Source organism: Callithrix jacchus, chromosome 15 (genome assembly GCF_049354715.1).
Source record: "Callithrix jacchus isolate 240 chromosome 15, calJac240_pri, whole genome shotgun sequence".
NCBI lineage: Eukaryota > Metazoa > Chordata > Mammalia > Primates > Cebidae > Callithrix > Callithrix jacchus.
Window position 1 is genome coordinate 42,263,004 of NC_133516.1, and position 24,912 is coordinate 42,287,915.

Below are 24,912 nucleotides of genomic sequence, written 5' to 3' on the forward strand. Positions count from 1 at the left end.
TTAATGTTAAGGCATCCTTAATTCATTAATAGCCTTCCTGAAAGTAAAAAAAGAAAACACATGGAATAATTGTAAACAACATCTCAATTTCAGAAATGTTCAAATATACTGAGGTTGGGGAGATGGGCAAGGAAATCTACTGTCTATCACCCCCAAAAGCTTCTATAAGGCAGGTACATGCATGTACCCACCAGACAAGATGTCCTTCCTTCTCTCATGTTACAGTCAGCAACTCGAAAGTCCTATAAAATACCTGAGGGTCAAAATAGTTCAGAAAACTACTTCGAGTTCTCGCCTCCACAACCCTCTTTTCAGAAGTTCATGACTGGCATACTAACGTATCAAAAAATGTGAAATTATCAAATTTCTTCAACAGATATGTCTATCAAACTTGTCTTAAACTTTCCTCACCTACCTTTCAGGGAGCAAATCTTATCAGGACTTATTTTGGGAAACATTAAAATTAGGGAAAGTCTCTGGTTGTATTAATTCAGCAAATCCTCGTCCAAATGTCCTGCCTTGCCAGAATGAGAGGTTTATAGGGAAAGAAGTTCTGTGGCTTCGGACTAACCCCCAACCACTAGAATCACACCTTCCTTTGAAGGGAAGTAAGACTTTTTTAAAAATTTGCTTTTATATTGATTTTTAAAAAAATGAACCATGAGAAAATATCAAGAACCACCATTACTTCTTTGGAAAAACCTTTTGGGGATATTACTAAGCATTTATCCTGCAGGATAATTCAACAAAACAAATTTTTTAGTTTTTAAAAATCCCAATGTTGAGATTAAAAACCTAGATACTGTTTACTTCTGAGTAAAATAAATACATTCAATAAACAGAGAATACAGACAGCTTTAGTTTTTTATAAATGGGTCAGGAGGATCCATTTCTCCCAAAACATGTATCATCCCATATGTGCTGTGATTTACAATCCTCCAAGCATTAAAGTTTAAATTGTGAATCTACTGTTTTGGATTCATTGGCATTCTGATCCAATAGTCACTCTAAAATAGATGCAGGCTGGAAGACAATTCTCTACATTTTAAAGCCAGATGGCCCATATCAGCCAAATATTTTTTCTTTCCTTGTTCAGAATATAATTCATGTTGGAAGTAGTGAATTAACTTAAGTATATACAAATTTAACGTATCCTTAGTCATCAATCCCAAACTTAGGATTCTATTTAAAGGAAATATATTTTAAGATTAAGTTTAAAAAATAACAAAAGAGAATACCATATGTAACAACCCTGGCGCAGAACACTTTCTTTAAGAAAATTCCCTTAATGTTAAGGGGAAAAAAATACTTACTCTTCCCCATTTCACTAGGATATCTAATAAAATTTTTTTCTTCACACTGAAAAATAAAATCCTTATTTGAACGAATTCTGGAAGGTCCAAAAAGTCTGAATATTTTATCAAGTTATTAATATGTTATTCAATAATGACCCTTAGTAATGATTCTCCTTTTGATTATAAAATTGACCAAAAAAATACGCTTCTACCATTTATAATCTGAGAATGGTACAAACCCAAGACCTAGAATACATTATGCAACACTCTTAAACAAATATACCTCTTGGGATCTCTCTCCTTTTATATAAACAGAGACTCTCCAGCAGCCCCTGGAGACATTCCCATACAAAATGAGTCAGCTAAATAAAATTAAGCAACTAATAAGACAATATGGAATCTTGCTCTCACTGTCATAATTAAAATCTGTTTTCTTCAAGATGAAAGGTGGCAGCTGTAAAGTAGCCTTCAAAATCATAGGCTGTGTGGTAAGTAGCAGGATCTTCTCTCCAGCATGTACGAACAGTGCAGCTGTCCCCAACATCACTTGAAATTATTCCCTATTTGATACTAAAAGGTTGAATTTTTTTTTTCTTCTGCAAGTTACTTCCATGCTTGCTGATTAAGCATTCCAAGTTGGTTTCTCACCTAATAGCCTTAGAAAGCAGACCATCATTATTTAGGGCAAAGGTTTCCAGTGGTAGTCAGAGGCAGGATAAGGATGGGGGATCCCAAACAAGCCATGCTCTTTCCTAAGCAAAGCCCCTCTATTTTGAATGTGTTTGACACATTGAGCTTCCAAATAAGTTTGAAATTGATTAAAAAGGGGTGTGCAGCTTAAAGACAAAAATCTGAATGTCATCAGCTTAGTAGAAGTAGGACACACTTTCAAGACAATCTCATCCTTGCATGGTGGTCAGAATCTGGGTAGGATGCCACATTTGCTGAGAAAGTCCTTGCACCAAAAGTCCCAGAACAAAGGGCCAAATATAGTGTCCTGGCTGCCAATTAAAAACTATCAACATCTCTGTCAAGAACATGATATAAATCTGTAAATCCTATGACAGATAGAACCACTGGTTGAAATGGAAGTTGAAGCCTTCAGTTCACCAAACTCAGTGCTGACACACAGTAAAAATAAACACTGCATGGGTGCCTACAGTGGGAAAGGTATTGCACCAGGACCAGGGAGACACTGTGCAACAAAAACAGTTATAAATGTTGTCTGCCTGGAGTTCACAATCTAATGGAAGGAAGGATAATCGCTAAATTAAATATTAACGATAATAAATACAATCATTAAATCAAATATTAAAAAGAGCCACCATGTAGTAAGCCCATTCTACATATCAGCTGCCATTCTAATATCAACTCATTTACTCTCTACCACACCTCTAAGAATGAGGTACAGTCACCCCCACTTTACAGAGGAGGCACAGAGTTGGCAAGGTTGCTAAGTGGCAGAATTTGGTTTGAAGCCAGCTGTATGGCTTGAGCATCCTGGGCTCAACTATTCAACCCTACCTCTTCTCCCAAACACTATCAGAACCCAAATGTTAAATGCACCTGGGGCAAGGCCTTGACAGAAAGGCATGGGGTGTGAAAAGAATCTATAATTAGAGGATCTGACCAAGGCAGGGACAATGCCACTGAGAAATTAACACAGGAGCTGACAGCTAAAAGCAGGGTAGAGAAGAGAGAGGGAAGAGCATCAAGGCAGAAGCAAAAGCAAGGGATCCACCAGGGGAAAGGGCTTGGAGAGCAGGAGGACTAGAATTCAGCCCATCAGGACAGACAGCACAGGAGGGTGGTGAACAGGAGGCAAGGAAAGACAGGAAGGGGCCAACCAGGCTGGGCCGGGCTAAGATGGCTGGGGAGACACTGAGGGCGTGCCACAGGGAGGTCACTGGGCCAGTACTTGTGAGTTCAGAAGACTTTTCTGACTGCATTTACACACAATCACGGCACAGTCCTCCCAATAGGCAGACTGACACAAAACCAACCCTGCTCTGTATCACTGCATACATTCCCAGTCATATCTCTGCAGCCTGCTGTGCACTGACCACCTCTGTGCCATGCCACAATGAGGGAGCAGTGGCTCCTGCTAATTTCTACCCAATATTCATCACCTGGAGGCAACACATTTGCTCTTCGGGTTTTAGCACAGAAGGGGAACTTCGAGAATAAAAAAGTTGAAAAATGATGCTACTCTCTTCAAAATCTTTTCTTCATTATAGGTGGCAGAAGGCGACAGATATATCACACGATTGAGTACCATGGGACATTTGTTCACACTTTAAAATACTTAGGTGTTATTTCATGTGAATGTCGAGAAGGAAAAAAGTTGTTTTTCTTATCTCTTGGGAATCAGGTTTGGTTTTTTGAAGAAATATTTCACAAATCTAAGGAAAATAACATATCTATATTTATTTTCCTGAAGAGAAAGTAATTTTTCTTCTTTTGGTTCATAAGGATTTACTTGCATTTAAAAGGATTTAATCACATGATGCTAACCACTGAAACACTAACTGTGGGCAGAATTCTGTGGGATGTTGCCTTTCAGGTGGCCCTATTGGTCCTAAAATGTCATTGATAGCGATGAAATACACATTACTCCTGTCTCCCTCCATCCTTTCTCCTCCTTCCATTTCTCTCTCTCAGAAGAGAGGAAGACAATCTTTAGGAAACCCATGATTTATTGGGAAAGGGATGGGACATGTAACATTTTGAACTGTAATAAGGATGATCTTGCCAAGCTGTCCATGGAAGAGGTTACAGAACGCCCAGAGAAGTCACCCAGTAAATAGACCTGGTTTCAAATCAAAAGAACCTAGACCACTTGAAACTCTGGCTTTGGCAATTTACTTAACTTCTCTGGGTATCAGTGTCCACTCACGTAAAATGGAGACAATCACAATATGTACCTTACACTGCTGCAGCAAGATCAAATAGTTGGCACAGGGCCTGACACAATAAAGGTTAATGGTAGCAGTTACCAATTATTATTCACAAATCATTTTAACATTAAGAAAATAACATCCACTTTGGCCATTCTAGCACGTCTGTGGCAAAGAGGGATAACAGAAGCTCCTTTTGTGGAAGAACATGTCATTTGTCCTTTATTTGCACAGTTTGGAATCATCATCACATCCTAATAGGCCCTTGAAATCCTGTGAAAGAATAGACATAAACAAGTAAAACTACCTGCTTAATAAGCAACACTATGGCAGAACTGAGTTCACTAAAAGATCTTGTCTCTCAAAGGCTTGACTCAAAGAACAGAACTAGATCTTTCTAGGTTCCCCTGTATTCTTTTAAAAAAAGTGTTGTGGGTACATAAGACATATATACATTTGTGGTGGTATAAGATATTTTGATGCAGGTACACAATGCATAATAATTACATAGGAGTAAATGGGATATACATCATCTCAAGCATTTATCCTTTGTGTTACACATAATCCTATCATATTTTTACAGTATTTAAAAATGTACAACAAACTACTGTTGACTATAGTCACTCTGTAATGCTATCAAATACTAGATCTTATTCATCACACGTAACAATTATCTTTATGTATTAATCATCTCCCTCTCCCCAGTTACCCTTCCCAGCTTCTGGTAATGACTCTTCTACTATTTCCATGAGCTCAATTGCTTTAATTGTTTTTAGCTCCCACAAATAAGTGAGAACGTGCAATGTTTGTCTTTCTGTGTCTGGCTTATTTCCCTTAACACAACAACATCCAGTTCCATCCACATCATTGCAAATGACAAGATGTCATTCTTTTTTATTACTGAATAGTACTGCATTTGTATATGTATCACATTTTCCTTATCCATTCCTCAGTTGATGAACACTTAGGTTGCTTCCAAATCTTGTTCAATGTCAACAATGCTGCTATAAACATGGGAGTACAGACAGCTCTTCAATACATTGATTTCCTTTCTTTTGGGTATATACCTAGCAGTGGGATTGCTGGATCGTATCGTAGCTCTAGTTTTGGTCTTTTGAGGAACCTACAAAATGCCCTCCATGGTGTTTGAACTAATTTACATTCCAACCAGCAAGGTATGAGACTTCACTTTTCTCAGCATTCTCTCCAGCACTTGTTACTGCCTAGCTTTGGGGTATCTTTTCATATTTTGTATCCTCTTCAATAAGCCATTTTAACTGGGGTGAGATAATGTATTACTGTGGTTTTGATTTGCATTTCTCCAATTATCAGTTATGTTGAGAACCTTTTCACGTAACTGTTTGCCATTTGTATGTCTTTTGAGAAATGCCTATATAGATCTCTGCTCATTTTTTAATCAGATTTTTTTCCTATGAAATTGAGCTCCTTATATATTTTGCTTATTAACTCCTTGTCAGATGGATAATTTGCAAACATTTTTTCCCATTCTGTGGCTTGTCTCTTCAAATTGCTGTTTACTTTGCTATGTAGAAGGTTTTTAACTTCAAGGTATCCCATCTGTCCATTTTTGCTTTGGTTACCTGTGCTTGTGGGGTATTACTCAAGAAATCTTTGCCAAGACCAATGTCCTGGAGAGTTCCCCCAGTGTCTTCTTGTAGAAGTTTGATAGCTTGAATTTTGATATATATCAAGAGATAGGGGTGTAGTTTTATTCTTCTGCATATGGATATTCAGTTTTCCCAGTACCACTTACTGAAGAGATTGTGTTTTCCTCAATGTATGTTCTTGGCACCTTTGTCAAAAATGAGTTAACTGCAGATGTATGGATTTATTTCTGGGTCCTCTATTCTATTCCATTGGTCTATGTGGGTCTGCTTTTGTGCCAGCACCATGCTGTTTTGATTACTATAGCTCTGCAGAATAATTTGAAGTCAGAAAATGTGATTCCTTCAGTTCTTTTTGCTCAGGATAGCTTTAGCTATTCTGGGTCTTTCGTGGTGTCATGTCAATGTTAAGATTATTTTTTCTATTTCTGTGAAGAATGTCATTGGTATTTCTATATGGATTGCATTGAATCTGAAGATTGCTTTGGGTAGTATGAACATCTTAACATTATTAATTCTTCCAAACCATGAACATGGAATATCTTTCCATTTTTTTGTCTGTCCTATTCTATTTCTTGCATCAGTGTTTTATAGATTTCACTGTAGACATCTTTCACTTGTTTGGTTAAGTTTATTCCTAGGTACTTGATTATGGAATTACTTTCTTGAATTATTTTTCAGATTGTCCGCTGTTGGCATATAAAAATGCTACTGATTTTTTATGTTGATTTTGTATCTTGCAACTTTACTGAATGTTTATCAATTCTAATAGGTTTTTGGTGGAATCTTTAGAATTTTCCAAATACAAGATCATATCATCTGCAAACAAGGATAATTGGACATTCAATTTGGATACCTTTTTATCTTTTTCTTATCTGATTGCTCTAGCTATGACTTCCAGTACTATGTTGAATAACAGTGGTGAAAGTGAGCGTGTTTGTCTCACTTCAGATTGTAGGGAGAAAACTTTTCAGGTTTTTCCCCATTCAGTATGATATTAGCTGTGGGTCTATCATATATGGCTTTTATTGTGTTGAGGTATGTTCCTTGTATACTCACTTTCTGTGGGTTTTCAATCATCAAAGGATGAATTTTATAAAATATTTTTCAGTATCAATGGAAACAAGCATATGGCTTTTGTCCTTCATTGTGTTCACATGATATATTACATTGATTAATTTGCATATGTGGAACTATCCTTGCATACTTGGAATAAATCCCACTTGGTCATGCTGAATACTCTTTTTAATGTGATACTGAATTCAATTTGTTAGTATTTTGTTGAGGATTTTTGCATCAATGTTCATCAGGGTTAATTGCCTGCAGTGTTTCACTTTATTATTTTTTTAATGTGTCTTTGGTTTTCATGTCAGGGTGATACTAGCCTCCTAAAATGAGCCTGGAAATATTCCCTCCTCCTCTGTTTTATGGAATAGTTTGAGTAGGATTGGTATTCCTGGTTCTTTAGGCATTTACTAAAATTCAGCAGTTAAACCATCAAAGTTCATGGCTCTTCTTTGCTGAGCAACTTTATTATGGTGTTGATCTCATTACTTGTCATTGGTCTGTTCAGGTTTTGAATTTCTTAGTGGTTCTATCCAGATAAGTTGTGCATGTCTCTTCCTGTAGCCACCAAAGCTGGGACTGTGCTGGGTCACATCCAAAGCCAGCAGGGCTCTGAGTCTCACTCAAGACCCGCAGCAAGTATTGCTATCACTGCTGATTATTCAGCGTCTGAGTACCCTTTCATCAGCAGGCGATGAATTCTACAAGAACTGAGTCCCCCTTTCAAGGCAGCAGGTTCTCTTCCAGCTCAGGGTATGTTTAGAACTGTTGTCTGGAAGTCAAGGCCCAGAATAGAGGCCTCAGGACTCTGCCTGTTGCCCTATGCTACTGTGGCTGAGCTAGTATCCAAGTTGCAAAACAGAATCCTCTTTACTCTCTCCTTTCCTCTTCTGAAGCAAAGGGAAGGAGTCTCTCCTGGAGCTGTGAGCTGTGTTGCCAAGTGGATGGGGAGCATCACAAGCACTCCCCTGGCCAGCTGGTATCTCATTAGGCCAGTCACACCCCAGGTCCACTGGCTTCAAGCCCAGCACAGCACAAGGACTTTCCTTGCAGTTCTTGGGGCCTAGACCACCTTTCAAGTTTATGTAGAACTCCAGAGCACTTTAGCCTGTGGTGGTGGAGTTTGTTGGAACTCAGGATCTGACCACTGGCATGGACAATTTGCCTCTGGCTAGGGCTAGTCTAAATGCTCCCTCCTTGGGTACCTGCTGAGTTCTTCCTGGTGTTGATTTCTGCTGCAACAGGGCAATACAGAGTTACAATGCAAAGTCCCATAGTCACTGCGCTTTCCTTCCCCCAAGCACAAAGATTCTTTCTCCATGCCTCATGGCCTCTGCAGGAGCATGGGGGAGTGGTGGCATCAACAGTTCAAGACTGTCTTTTCTACCCTCCTCAGTGCCTCTTTCCTTAATATGATGTTCAACCCAGGTACTGTGATCATCCATCTGATCTTTCTTTCTTATGAAGGTGCTTTTTTGTGTGCACAGTTGTTCAAATTGGGTTTCTGCAGGGGGAACAACCACTGGAGGCTTCTATTTGGCCATCTTGCTCTGCCTTGTCCCTCCCCTCCTGCCCACGGGCTTGCATTCTTGAAATGAATAAGAAACCTCCAGGCTAAGCCTGGCCATGGAATCTTCCAATATTGAATTGTAAGATGAACAGAGTCATATTTCAAATAAAGGGATTAGTCTGACATGAATGACCATATTTTTACCAACTTACTAACCTAATTGCATGCTACAATTACATAGTCGGTTTTTATCTTTTAAACCAATTTAGAGGGTGAGGGATGAAATACTACCGATTGGATACAACGTTCACTATTCAAGTGATGGGTACACTTAAAGCCCAGACATCACCACTATGCAATATATCCATGTAACGTAACTGCACTTGTAGCCCCCCTTTTTTTTTTTTTTTTCAAAGAGCAACAATAAGAGAAAAGATACATGTTTTAGGAAAAAGCATTTCAATGAGGCAAAAAACAACTGGTTTATCTTTAGGTCCATTTATTTCTTCAAATTGTATGCTCACTTTTTCGTATTACAAAGGTTTGGTACATCTTCAAACTACATGCCCACCTTCATTTTGCAAAGAATTGTACAATATTGTTTTAAAAGCAGTGCTAGTGTGTGCTGCCTTTCAACTTTACATGCTTTGTTTTCTCATAGGGAAAATAAAAATTGTTCTTAATCCTTAAAGAACTTCTGACAGGAGAGAAAAATGATTTGTGTGTCCCAAAGTCCCCAATCCCAAAGACATCTAAGCAAGCCAAGTAGAGGTGGGGGTGGTGAATTTAAATAGCAGTAATTATAACTCAATTTGCAAGAAAACAAATGCCTCAAATACCATTATTCATGTAAGTTTTCTGACAACCTGACATTTATCTCCTTTAGTGTTGTATTATAGAAATGCTTCTTATTATATTCATTTTCCAAAGACTGAGAACTTTTAAAACCAATGAGATGCATGTCCCAGAGTTGATCCTTTCCTTTACAAAGTTTGAAAAAGGAAAAGCTATTATGTTGATTACAAACAAAAGTGATTTACAGTAAATGATGCAAAGAAAACTTGACAAATAGCTACATGCACTTGAAAGTGGTCCTTCTCTGCTCTCAAGATATGAACCAAAACCGAACACTCCATGCCCACAGATAGCTGGTTTCTTTGATAAAATTCAATTCAAATCAGAGAGTAATTAAAGCACTTAATTTGCATGAGCACTGTTCCAAGATTAACTAAAGGGCTGAGGGGAGCTGGAGGTATGGAAATCAATTAAGAACCTATTAAAAATATTTCAAGTGAGAGGGACAATCTGAATTTGAGATGGGTATGTGGAAATAGAGAGGGGAATGTGAGAGGCATTATTAAGAGAGAATGAATACAATCTGAAGAGACAACCTGGGAGAAGGGAGAAAAATATTGCCAGGCTTATAATACGTTGCAATGAAAAGGACATTACCAATAGAACTAACTGCAAAGATGGTGCTTTGGTGGCAAAGAATTTTCTTTTGGAAATACTGATTTGAGGTACTTGCACGTGAAGACCTAACCTCACAGAGAACTGTAGATAACATCCAGGAACCCAGGTAGTTTATAGAAAATCACAAGGTGAAGGGTCTGAGATTTGATACTTGCCAACATCATGGGCCTGGGCCAATCAGCCGACCTGCTCAAACCTCATATTTCTTTCATGTAAATACAGGCTAAGCAACCCTACTCCAAATACCTGGAGATGTCTGAGGGGGAGACACATGATTTTGGAGAAATTTAAAGAACCTTATACTCAGAACTAGAAAAAACACATCTTCATAAATTCTGATGCATTTTTCGTCCTAATACCAGCAGTGACACAATCAGGACAGGGACTGTGTCTGCTTATCCAGCAATCAAGGGAGATGAAGGAGATGAGGCAGACAGAGGGCAGGAAGGGTCAACCCTGACTGCAGCAGCACCAAAGGCTGGAGTTCCTTCTGGTACAGCAAGCCTAAATAATTTTCCTCATTAAGCTCATTTTTCCATCCATGGGAAAAGGAACGTGTGTTCATATTACATTAACTTGAAAAATTCAGAATTAATGAAAAAATAAGCCTCAGAATCTTAAATCAACAGAATATAGCAATAGAGAATGGAAGAAGCCCCAAAGGGCTTCTGTCACACTCATATATAATAAAAACACCAGTCATGTTTAGAGTTCAATTTTATAGAGCTAAACTGATGAGTAGTTTTGGAGTGTTCTAGAAATTCTACAATATTCATTTTTATACTGCAGTTTTACAATGTATTAATGATTAGGCATGAAAACATTAACTACATTTTCAAAACAGAAGTTAGGAGGATCATTTCCACAAATGTATTATTTTCAACACAATACAATTCTAATTTTTAAATAGCACTACTTAAATCGTAAACACAACTGACTGATTAATACAATGAGCCAGGTGGAGTTTCCTGCCATTACTTACTTTAGAACTTTGCTCATGTCAGAAATACACACAATACTCCTTTGATATAAACAGATAGCTTGGGGGAAAATGAAAAACTACTATAAAAATTACTACTCCTTGTTGTCACATCTGTTGAAGTGTTTTACTGTGTGCCAGGCACTGGGCCAGAGACTCTCTGTTCACCTCTCTAATCTTCACTGCATTTCTAGAAAGTGGGTATCCTGAGATGTCCATTGTACAGATAAAGAGACAAAGTAAAGGTTAGGGAAGTTAAGTAACTCAGCAACTTAAATGTCTTTCTCCTTGGCTAAACTGATGCATGCCACAGGTTTGAAAAACATCCTTTCTTTATTCAATCATTTATTTTAGGTAAGTGACAAACATTAATCTCAACATAAATAGAAAATAGACTGAATACTGTGATTACTACTTTGAAACCAAAGCTCCATCATTAGAGAAACTCATCCTGGCAAAGCAAACAAGGATTGATGAATTGGAGGCGCACTTGGGTGCTTAAAACTGCAGCAGGTGATGTAGACACTGGAGGGGCTACAACCCAGGAACCCAGGTAGTTTGTAGAAAATCAAAAGGTGAAGGGTATGAGTTTTGTCATCATTTCGATACTTGTCAATGTCATGGGCCTGGGCCCAATCAGCCAACCTGCTCAAATCTCATGTTCCTTTCATGTAAATACAGGTCAAGCAACCCTACTCCAAATACCCAATATCTGAAATGCTCCCAAATCTGACTTTTCGAGCACTGTCCTGACACCACAAGTGGGAAATTCCACACCTGCCCTCATGTGATGGGTCACAATCAGAATGCAGGTATATAACACAGTTTATTGACAGTCTCCTTCCAGGCCCCTTCGGCTGCAATATATCTTTTCCACTCATGCCCAGATTCCCCTACACAAGCATGCCACAAAGGTTGTTTCCACTCATGCCCAGATTCCCCTATACAAGCATGCCACAAAGGTTGTTGTATTATGTGGGAAATAACACACACAAAAAAAACCTAGCACAAGAACTGGCATACAATTCCCAAAATGGTGGAGCTGTCATCACCATTACTCATTTTGGTAGTAACTATGACCCCAAGGAGTTAATACAAGTGAGACAGTGGGAAAACTGATGGCAGTCAAGTCAGTCACAGCAGTCCTCCAAGCCTACATCTCTCATTGAGGAAATATGCACCATTTGCAAAGTTACTTAACATACCTGAGCCTCAGTGTCCCTGAGTAATATAAATAAAAATATTTCCCTGGTACTAGACAGAAAAATAGAACTAATGTGTCAAAAGTACTATATAGAGAGACTGGAACACAAGGAGTTCCTATTACTGTTAGTACGAAGATGCCTTAAACACTCAAACTAGGTATAGGCCACAGAGGGAAAATGCAAACATCAAGTTAAAACCAAATCCCGACAGAAGAGAACCTTTATCTGAAAAAGTAATTGCTGTAAGGGGAGTGAAACTACTGCAATGGGGAGAGCTCTTGTCATGAGATGTGCAAGAGGCTCGAAGGTTGGGCACAAAGGACTATTCTTTGATAGGGAGGGGTAAGCAAGGCTAGAAAGAGGAGGTGGGAGCACTGACTAGGGAAAGCTCCTCCCCAAGGTCAGCTGGTTCTCAGGAGGAGTCTTCGAGGAGAGGTTGTTCTGCATGCCAATGTTCAAGGCATGGCCAAAGTTTAAGGGACTAGGGAGGGAGAGATGCCTGACTAAAGTTTGGTCCATTATTTGGGCAGTGATTATCAATAGTTCCACTGATTTATAAGGCGCAGAATGGGAATGTGGAAAGTCAGCTTCTGGCCTTGTGAGAGGTACTTAAAAGGGCATCAGTTAGTCTTACCCAAGACACATGGGGACGGATTTTTTTTTTTTTACAAGCCTTTTCCAGAAGACAAACAGTGGGAGATTTCTACAGCTAGTACTATTTTCCAAAACACTGGGCTCAGGTAAAGCTCAATACTACCATAAACAAAACAAAGAAACTCTCTCCACATATATACATATACATACATACACACACACACACACACACACACACACACACACACACACACAGTTTGTATATATACAGTTTTGTTTACATGTATATGCTGAATATAATTCAATATTTTTAAGGAAATAATTTATTATAATATCACATTTAAACAATCACCTTATTTTCTCATAAAAAATGAGCAATATTTTAACAGTGAATTAAAAGAAAGTCTGTAATTAACCAATGGTTGGGGCAGGAGACACAATTTTAACTATTTGAGGGTTTTTAAATAGACTTTTTTCCAGTTCTTATTTTAATGCGATTTCCTGGTAAGAATGTTTTTATACATAACCTTGAATATAATAAAAACCAGGAAAATGGCTTGTATACAAAATGAAGGCTACTAAGAGAATGAGAAAATATTTCATTCTTTTCCTTTTCTCATCTACTCCTTTTCTTTTGAGATTGATGCAGAGATTGGATTTGAGTGCTAAGGCTTGTCTTTGGATTTCTTGTGTTGGGTTTTCTATTAAATCTTCTCTGATATCCTTATTATTAGCTTATACACACTAAATGTGTACCATTTTGCCAGCCATCACACTAACCACACTATGTAATAATTTCTATAGATCTCCACACAGCCCAGTGAGAACAGTGCTATTGTTAAAAAGTTTCATATAAATGTTTGTATTTTACATCTACTGCAAAAAATCAGATTTTTCTGATAGATGAATTTCATGCCAAAAGATTAACCTTTATATACATACGTAAACAATCAGTATAGGCGTGTAGATGTAAACATATATAGAACACAAACTTGCATGTAACGTCTCAGGAATCAAGACGAGATCACAGTAAGTATTTTTATCTTGGAGGGCAGAGAGCTCAGAGTTTGATGCAGTCATCAATCCAGAACCTATAATGATTTTACCCAAACTTCTCTAATAAGAATAGGGAGCAATGCTCTTCCACCCTGGTGCATGCTATAAATGACAGGTGAACTATCTTGGTCTACCTGGAGTTCTGCTTGCTCACCCCAGGAAGGAGAAAGTGCACATCAGACAGAAGCATGGAAATAAAAAAAAAATAGTAATAACAACAATTAGAGCAAAAATAAAAACTACAGCATTGACATACTCATTGCTCGTGAAGTGCCGGGCACTGGATGAGCTGCTTGTTTCACTACCAAACTTAATTCTTCCAACAATCAGTAGTAGCCTTATGCGTCCTACTTACAGATGAAGAAATGAGACAGAGGAAATCAGGTTCACACAGTTACCAAGATTGGGAGCCTGGAACTGACCCCAGGCAGTGTTGACTGCAGAGCCAGGGCCCTTCAAAACCATTGGTTAACTAATCTGGGTCTCAGCCTGGTCAATGTATCAGGGAATAATCCTAGCCAACAAATTCAGGGGAAAGGGAATCAAGCAAATATGAATGAACTTCATTTACTGAAAACAAAGTAGGCTTTGATCAGACTGTTACCATCTCCAGACCTAACTATGATTATGTCATTTCTTAGTGCCTCTTGCAGCAAAGGAAGTGCACTGTACATAAAGAATAATAAAATGCATCTGGCAAAAGTATGTGAGGAATAATGATCATGGTGATGATGGTGGTGATGATGATGATGATGACAGCTTCAAGAGTAGCAGCATAAGGATGTCACTAAAATCACGACCATTTATGTGCCAGGCATTATATTACAGACATTACATAGAACCCTTTCTCCCACTATGGTGCATACTGCTTCACTTACCTTGCAAAACATTTTACACATAAAAGGTGCTCCATTTATTTCTGCACAAATAAATGAACAAATACATGAAACAAGAGTATGTTGAAGGCACAGAGAAAGTATTCATAAAAGACAAACTCAAAATTCCCAATGACACAAAGGGCATAATCACACCACATATCAAATCCAAGCCACATAGAACAGAGTGTGGTATTGAAATGAAATGGAATGTAACTGTTGCTCTGGGAATTACAGATGGGATCCAGTAAAAGGCACTGTATTAATTATATTGTTTTTCAGGAAACTTTTCTAAGGTTGCTCAGGACAGCAACGCTGTAGAACATTCATGATGAAACTGTCAAAGAGGACTAGACTTGAGGGGCCTTAGGGAGAAAAGAGATTTGAAAATAATGTACTGCTTGCCCATGGTTCAGACGTGCCTGTCTCTGCAAGTATGACCACATTATTGATTCTCAAAGGAAGAAAGGAAATATGACTTTGTCCCTTAACTGACATCAAAGTTACAGCATTTTGCAGTGATGCTCAAAAGCATTTGCAAATATTCAGAAACAAAGTTTTGAGTGTCCTAGGAGAAGACTATCATGCCAATTGATCCAAAATACAATGGTCAAGAGGCACTGAAAACTTGTAGTGTGGTAGGGAGAGAAAGGGGCACAAATATATACAGTTACATACCACATAGGGACATTTTAGTCAACTGACTGAATATATGATGATGGTCCTATTAGATTATAACTGAACTGGAAAATTCCTATTGCTTAGTGACATCCTAAGCAATAGGAATTACTTATGTGTCTGTGGTGATGCTGGTGTAAATAAACACTGTACTGCCCATCATATAAAAGTATTGCATATACAATTATGTACAGCAGGGGTCTACAACCCCCTGGCTGCAGATCAGTGCCCATTTGTGGCCTGTTAGGAACTGGGCTGCACAGCAGGTGAGTGAGCATTTCTGCCTGAGCTCTACCTCCTGCCAGATTAGAGTCAGCATTAGATACTCATAGAAGCATGAATCCCGTCGTGAGTTGTGTATATGAGGGATCTAGGTTGCATGTTCCTTGTGGCAAACTAATGCCTGATTGTCAGAGGTAAAACAGTTTCATTCCAAAACTGTCTACCCCCTATATCCCTGTCTGTGGAAAAATTGTCTTCCATAAAACCAGTCCCTGGTGCCAAAAAAGATTAGGGGCTGCTGCTATAAAGTACATAAAACTTGATAGTGATAATACATATGACTATACTGGTTTATGCTTTATGAGTCCATTTTTGCAATGCAATAATGATATTACTAGAGACTGGGTAATTTATAAAGAAAAAAAGCTTAATTAACTCACAGTTCTGCTTGGCTAGGGAGGCCTCAGGAAACTTACAATCATGGCAGAAGGCAAAGAGAAAGCAAGGTGTCTTCCCACGGTGGCAGAAGAGAGAGAGAAAGCCATCAGGGGAGAGTCCAGACACTTATCAAGCAACCACATCTCATGAGAATTCCCTCACTATCACGGGAACAGCATGGGGGAAACTGCCCCCATGATCCAATCACCTCTCACCAGGTCCCTCCCTTGACATCTGGGGACTACAATTCAAGATGAGATTTGAGTGGGGACACAGCTAAACCGTATCATTCCACTCCTGGCCACTCCAAGATCTCATGTCTTTGTACATTTCCAAAGGCAATCATGCCTTCCCAACTGTCCCACAAAGTCTTAACTCATTCTAGCATTAACACAAAAGTTCATGTTCGGAGTCTCATCTAAGAGAAAGCAAGTCCCTTCCATCTAGGAACCTGTAAAATCAAAAACAAGTTAGTTACTTCCAAGATACAATGGGAGTACAGGCATTGGGTAAATGTTCCCTTTCCAAGTGGGAGAAATTGGCCAAAACCAAGGGGCCACAGGTCCCATGCAAGCCTGAAACCCAGTGGGGTGGTCATCAAATCTTAAAGCTCCAAAATGATCTCTGAGTCCATGGATCAAATCTAGGGAATGCTCATGCAGGAAGTGGGCTCCCAGAGCCTTGGACAGCTCTAACCCTGTGACACTGCAGGGTACAGCCTTCTCACTCCCCCCCCAACAGCTGCTTTCACAGCTGGCATTGGGTGTCTTTGGCTTTCCCAGGTGCACATTGCAAGCTGTTGGTGGATCTACCATTCTGGGGTCTAGAGGATGATGGCCCTCTTCTAACAGCTCCACTAGGCAATGCCCCAGTGTGGACCCTGTGTGGAGACTCTGTGTGGGGGCTCCAAACCCACATTTCCCCATTGCCCTGCCCTAGCAGAGATTTTCCATGAGGTCTCTGCCCCTGCAGTAGACTTCTGCCTAGACATCCAGGCATTTCCATACATCCTCTTAAATCTAGGTGGAGGTTCCCAAAGAGTAAAAAGGAATGAAAAAAGCCTCCAAGAAATACGGGACTTTGGAGTATCTGAAAGAGATAGGGAGAATGGAAACAAGCTGGAAAACACATTTCAGGATGTTATCCAGGACAACTTCCCCAATCTAGCAAGACAAGAAATTCAGAGAACATCACTAACATACTCCACAAGAAGATCAACCCCAAACACATAATCATCAGATTCCCCAAGGTTGAAATGAAGCAAAAAATGTTAAGGGCAGCCAGAGAGAAAGGCCAGGTCACCTACAAAGGGAAGCCCAGTAGACTAACAGTTGACCTTTCAGCAAAAATTCTACATTCTACAGAAGAGACTGGGGCCAATATTCAGCATTCTTAAAGAAAATAATTTGCAACCCAGAATTTCATAGCCAGCCAAACTAAGCTTCATAAGTGAAAGAGGAATAAAGTCCTTTCTAGATAAGAAAATGCTGAGGGATTTTATTACCACCAGGCCTGCCTTCCAAGAGATGCTGAAAGAAGCAGTAAATAATGAAGAGAAAAACAGGTACCAGCTGCTGCAAAAACACACCAAAATATAAAGACCGATGACACTATGAAGAAACTGCATCAACTAGTGTGCAAAATAACTAGAGAGCATCATGATGACAGGATCAAATTCACACATAACAATATGAACCTTAAATGTAAATAGGCTGACTGTCCATTAAAAGACACAGATTGGCAAATCAGTGAAGAGTCAAGACCCATCCATGTGCTGTATTCAGGAGACCCATCTCACAGGCAACGACAGACATAGGCTGAAAATAAAGAAATGGAGGAAAATTTACCAGCAAATAGAAAGCAAAAGAAAGCAGAGATTGCAAGCCTAGTCTCTGACAAAACAGACTTTAAACCAACAAAGATCTAAAAAGACAAAGATGGGTATTACATAATGGTAAAAGAAACAATTCAACAAGAAGAGCTAACTATTCTAAGTACATATGCACCCAATACAGGAGCACCCAGATTCATAAAACAAGTTCTTCCAGACCTACAAAGAGACTTAGACTCCCACACAATAATAGTGGGAGACTTTAGCACCCTACCATCAATATTAGACAGATCAACAAGACAGAAAATTAACAAGGATATTTAGGACTTGAACTCAGCTCTGGATCAAGTGGACCTAGTAGACAGCTACAGAACTCTGCACTGCAAATTGACAGAACATACATTCTTCTCAGTGCCATCTGGCACTTATTCTAAAATTGACTACATAGTTGGAAGAAAACACTCCTCAGCTAATGCAAAAGAACTGAAATCATAACAAATAGTCTCTAGGACCACACTGCAATCAAATTAGAACTCAGGATTAAGAAACTCCTTCAAAACCATACAATTTCATGGAAATTGAACCACCTGCTCCTGAATTACTCCTGGGTAAATAATGGAATTAAGGCAGAAATCAAGTAGTTCTTTGAAACCAACCAAAACAAAGAGACAACATACTAGAACCTCTGAGACAAAAGCACTATTAAGAGGAAAATTTATAGTACTAAATGCCCACTTCAGAAAGCTAGAAATATCTCAAATCAACACCCTAATATCACAATTAAAAGAGTTAGAGAGGCAAGAGCAAACAAATCCAAAAGCTAGCAGAAGACAAGAAATAACTAAGGTCAGAGCAGAACTGAAGGAGACAGAGACATGAAAAACCCTCCAAAAAAAAAAAAAAATCAATGAATCCAGGAGCTGGTTTTTTGAAAAAATTAACAAAATACATAGAAAGCTACCTAGAATAACAAAGAAGAGAAAAGAATCAAATCACACAATAAAAAATGGTAACAGGGGTATCACCACTGACACCACAGAAATACAAACTACTGTCAGAAAATACTATATACACCTCTATGCAAATAAACTAGAAAATCTAGAAGAAGTGAATAAATTCCTGGACACATACACTCTCCCAAGACTAAATCGGGAAGGAGTCATTTCCTTGAATAGACCAATAACAAGTTCTGAAATTTAGGCAGTAATAGCCCACCAACCAAAAAAAGCCCAGGACCACATGGATTCTTAGCCAAATTCTGCCAGAGGTACAAAGAGGAAATGGTACCATTCCTTCTGAAACTATTCCAGACAATTGAAAAGGAGGGATTCCTCCCTGACACATTTTATGAAGCCAGCATCATCCTGATACCAAAACCAGGAAGAGACACAATGAAAAAAATAAAACTGCAGGCCAATATCCCTGATGAACATCAATGCAAACATCCTCAATAAAATACTGGCAAACCGAATCCAGAGGTACATGAAAAAAACATATCTAGCATGATCAAGTCAGCTTCATCCCTGGAATTCAAGACTGGTCCAACAAATGCACATCAATAAACGTAATCCGTCACATAAGCAGAACCAAAGTCAAAAACCACGATATTATCTCAACAGATGCAGAAAAAGCCTTTGATAAAGTTCAACAATGCTCCATGTTAACAACTCTCAATAAACTAGGCTTTGATGGAACATATCTCAAAAATAAGACAAACTCACAGCCGGTATGATATTGAATGGGCAAAAACTGGAAGCATTGTTTAAAAACTGGTACATGACCAGGACACCCTTTCTCACCACTCCTATTCAACATAGTATTGAAAGTTCTGGCCAGGGCAATCAGGCAAGAGAAAGAAAGTATATTCAAATAGGAAGAGAGAAAGTCAAATTGTCTCTATTTAAAGACGACATGATTTTATATTTAAAATAAAAATTTCAGCAGTCTCACGATACAAAATCAATGCACAAAACCCACAAGCATTCCTTTACACCAACAACAGACAAGCAGAGAGACAAATCGTGAGTGAACTCCCATTCAAAATTGCTACAAAGAGAATAAAACACCTAGGAATACAGCTAACAAGGGATGTAAAGGACCTCTTCAAGGAGATCTACAAACCACTACTCAAGGAAATAAGAGAGGAAACAAGCAAATGGAAAAGATACCGATTCTTCCTCATGGGTAGGAAGAATCAATATCAAAATGGCCATATTGGCCAAAGTAATTTACAGATTGAATTGTTATTTCCATCAAACTACGATTGCTGTTCCTCCAAAATTAGAAAACACTACCTTAAATTTCATATGGTATCTTTGAAGGCCACGTATAGCCAAAACAATCCTAAGCAAAAACAACAAAGCTAGAAGAATCAGGCTACTTGACTTCAAACTACACTAAATGGCTACAGTAACCAAAACAGCATAGTACCGGTACCAAAACAGATACACAGACCAAGAGAACAGAACAGAGGTCTGAGAAATAACATCATGCATCTATAACCATCTGATCTTTGACAAACCTGACAAAAACAAGCAATGGGGAAAGTATTTTTTACTCAATAAATGGTGCTGGGAAAACTGGATAACCATATGAAGAAAACCGAAACTGGACTCCTTCCTTATACCTTATACAAAAAAGTAACTCAAGATAGATTATAGACTTAGATGTAAAACTCAAAACCATAAAAACCCTAGAAGAAAACCTAGGCAACACCATTCAGGACATAGGTATGGGCAAAGTCTTCATGATGAAAAGACCAAAAGCAATTGCAACAAAAGTCAAAATTAACAAATGGGATCTAACTAAACTAAAGAGCTTCTGCACAGCAAAAGAAACTATCATCAGAGTGAATAGGCAATCCACAGCATGGGAGAAAATTTTGCAATCTATCCATTTGGCGAAGGTCTAATATCCAGAATTGACAAGGAACTTAAACAAATTTATGAGAAACAACCCCATCAAAAAGTGGGCAGAGGATATGAACAGACACTTCTCAAATGAAGACATTTACATGACCAACAGACTTATGGAAAAAAGCTCAACATCACTGATTATTAGAGAAATGCAAATCAAAACCACAATGAGATGTCTCACACCAGTCAGAATGGCAAGTATTAAAAAGTCAAGAAACAATAGATGCTGGTGAAGCTGTTTTGTTTAGGAATGCTTTTACACTGTTGGCAGGAATGTAAATTAGTTCAACCATTATGGAAGACAGTATGGTGATTCCTCAAGAATCTAAAACCAGAAATACCATTTTACCCAGCAATCCCATTACTGTGTATATACCCAAAGGAATATAAATCATTTTGCTATAAAGACACATGCACAAATATGTTTAATGCAGCACTATTTACAATAGCAAAGACTTGGAACCAAGCCAAATGTCGATCAATGATAGACTGAAAATGTGGTACATATACACCATGGAATACTATGCAGCCATAAAAAGAAGTAAGATCATGTCCTTTGCAGGGACATAAATGAAGCTAGAAGCCGTCATCCTCAGCAAACTAACACAGGAACAGAAAACCAAATGCTGCAGTCATAAGTGGGAATTGAACAATGAGAACACATGGACACAGGGAGAGGAACATACACCAGAGCCTGTTGGGAAGTGAGGGGAAAAAGAGGAAAGTGGGGGGAAGGGGAGGGAACTTAGAGGACAGGCCAATAGGTACAGCAAATCACCATGTCACACATATACCTATGTAACAAACCTGCATGTTCTGTACACGTATTGCGTAATGTAAATTAATATTTTTAAAAAATGGACAACTCTCTAGAATCAAACACCTTGAAATTCCTTGAATAATGAGGGATCCAGAGATCATTCATGTTTTCATATATAGACCCCAACCTATGATTACTAATTACTAATTGCAGTGAGATCACAGAAAAAAATAAACGAAAAGCCTATTTCTGAGTCAAAAGTACAGTTATTTCAAAGAACAGTTTCCCTATCATCAGTCATTTGTCTAAGATTATATTGATCAACATGAAGTGGCACATTATAGGAGACACTTCTGCACACCTGCTTTAGAAGAGCCTCCTCACAGTGCCTATTTCCACTAACTAATATATGCTGCCCACTCTAATAGGAACTGAAAAGTATATTATTTCTTCATTGTTTAAATAGTAAATATTTAAACAACACTTAAAATGAGAGCATATATAAACAAGAATAGAAAACAGGTAATTCAGGGCTAGAATTATAGGAAATTTTGTGTTTGTTTTTTAATTAGAGGACAAGAAAGATGAGGTCATATGTCAGATGTACTTCATTTTTTTTTTTACAAAAGCATTATTCAGTCATAAAATAGAGAGTCACAAAGAGAGCTGAACTGATCATAAAAAGTCTTTATTTCCTGTGAACTACAAACAACCATTATCCCTTGAACAATTCCCCGAAGCTCCTAACATCAAACATTAATCAGTCAGTTTAGGATCCATCAGCAAATTTAGGATACCTCCAAAGGGGCCTGACAGGTTAGGCAAAGAAAGCATTGCATATTATCAGTTCTTTCACCGATAGCTAAAGATCTATAGGTCAGAGAAGGGCGGCTCTGATGTCTCCTCCATTAATTATTAAAGGTAATATTCCAGATGCTAGTAAATCTTAATAGCTTCAAATATAAGCCCTTTTATGCTTCAAAGATGTGCTTTTGATAAACAAAGGCAAAACACTTCTCCTTATCAAAAAGATGTGTTATAATGCATATTTAATCTTCCAATGAATTTAATCATGTATTTTGGGTCAACTTGCAATAACAGACAGGAACCCTTCTCTCATCTGTAGATACATTCTAGTCCTATTAGCCAACAGCTAATATATCCATGAACTCAGCCATGGTAACCTAGTTATACCTGCTACGGAGCTCATGATAAATACATCACCCATAACTAGTAATAACGACGGGGTTTCAAGGTCCCTAACCTATTTTGCTTTTTAACTTTTATTATGGAGAATTTCAAGCACATTCAGAAATGGGTGGGTAACATGTATCCTTTTGTACCTGCCTTGCAAAAATGATCAATTCATGTCCAGTCATGTTTCAACTAGTCTTATACACTCCCCCATCCTATATCATTTGGAAGCATGTAAGAGACATCCTATAGTTACAGCTTATGAATTTCTATCTCTCTCTCTCTAAAAACAAGGACTAAAAAAACTCTGCCTTTTAAAGCATACCTAAAACATTAACTATTATATATCTTAAAAACCTAAAAATTAACAATGACACAAAATAACAGTATTAACTATCAAGCAAGTGTTCAAATTGCCAATTGTCTCCTGGGTATCTTAGATCCACAGCTAATTTTTCAAAAATTATTAGTATCGCCAATAACCTAAACTACTAAAATTTCTCACAACAAAGTCAGTTTAACTGTGCTTCAATTAAAACCACTGCCCTATTGGTCTTTCTAAGAGAGCCATTACAAAATGCAACTACAAATTGTCAATTTTTCAGCAACTTTGGGAGTGACTGTTTAGATACTGTCAAATGATTTCTAATTAAGTAACCCATCACAAGCAGATTGGCTTGCTATAAACACAAGGTGTAGGATAAATAAGAACTAATATTTGCTAAGGACTTTGCATGTCAGACTGTTGACTGATCTCTTTTGGTTTTTCTTTAATCGAATCCTCATAACAATCTACAGAAAGGTTTGGTGACTTGATCACAAGCTCCTGGCTAGTAAGGGACTGAGTAAGAGACTTCACTAGGCAAGTCAAAGTGCCGCTCTACACTCCCATTGCTGTCTCTGTACCCAGCATGTGGGCACAAATGTAAGAGCCTCATGAATAAAGGCATAAGCAAGAACACACTGAGGAGGTCTCCGGAGCTCCTTAAGGTAGAATGAGAAACTGACTCAGGCTGGCTCCTGCGGTTGCACAATTATCATTCTTTTTAAGTGTAATTACTGCTCAGAGTCAGAAACATCAAATGTGGAAACAGTATCCAAGAAGGGGATCCACCCATGAAAGCAACAATTGAGAGACTTCTAAGTTCTGCTCTAGGACACCTGGAAGGCTTATCTCCGAAGTCACATTCTTTCAAGATGGTTTGAAGAAAATGCAGCTCTTTGGTGCAGCAATTAATAGGTACAGTTATGTATACCTCAACAGGCTGAACATTATCTTGAACTTGCCTTTCAATTACTCGATGCTTGGAGCTTCCTGCAGTGCCTGGCTATCTCAAGTTGCTAATAGAGAAATCAGCCTATCATAAATTCAAAACACTTCATCATCACATTTTATCATACAAAATAGTCCTGTGTTGAGCTCGTTCTCTGACAAGTCAGAGATAAAGTCTTTAATGCTCAACTATTTATACAGCAATCTTTCCTCCTAATTCTGTCTATACTATTCTGCTATCTCAAAGATATAACCAGGCGACAGAGTTCAAGTTCATTACCAAGAGAATCTATTTCTCCAGCCAAAGCAAACAGAATTTGGATGAATCTCCTAAGTACCTGTTATAAATGCCAAGTATTAAAGGTTTTTTATTCAGCTATTACAAGACCATCTGGGAAGCCAACATTCTGTGATCCAAATGCAGATGTTCTATGAAGGAAGCAAGGCTAAAAAAGAAAATCCTGACAAGGCCCCTGCAGCTACTTAAAACATAAAGAGAAATGCAATGGTCTTTCAATTTAAATATAAATCTTTGTTAAATGATGAGGAAACCACAGCAGCAGGGACCTGCTGAACAATGGCCTGATTCCTGTGATTAAGCTAAAAGATTATATTTGAGATGCTCACTCCATCAGCATGTTTACTGAGTCTCTGTTATGTTACCGGTGTGTTCTAGGCACCATAGCATTATTGTGGGCCTGGCTCATGTATGCTGTGATTTGGTGTTTACCTTTGATTCTGCTGTTCAGAAAACATCTTAACCAGGTTTAAAGATACTCTTCTCTTGTATCTGATTCCAAGTAACCCTATAGTTATTCAACCAATATTAACTGCAGGACTGTTCAGAAGCAATGTTCAATAAAGGGTAGGGTACCTGAAAGCTGACACTGTTACTGAGCAGGGTCTTGAGGCTGTAGACATTAATTCTGTGATTGCTTGGAAGATCTGGGAGCCATCATGGAGGGCCTATGACAGCAGGGTTGGGGATATTCTCAGAGCAATAGCTATGGATGACAGAAATATTTCA

At 38.4% G+C, this 24,912-nt stretch overlaps 1 protein-coding gene across 42 annotated transcripts in view; it reads right to left on the minus strand.

The window, feature by feature from the left end:
* The window catches only part of FHIT (fragile histidine triad diadenosine triphosphatase), a 1,534,178-nt gene that overhangs the window by 785,780 nt on the left and 723,486 nt on the right, over positions 1-24,912 (minus strand). For 2 of the 42 annotated variants that reach the window (XM_078351381.1, XM_078351380.1), the window contains exon 2: positions 1-24,889. The exons of 39 other annotated variants lie outside the window; for them this stretch is intronic. The gene's annotated coding sequence lies outside the window, so the exon portion shown is untranslated. The remainder of the gene's footprint in view (positions 24,890-24,912) is intronic. One more of the 42 variants, XM_078351382.1, reaches the window with a different exon arrangement.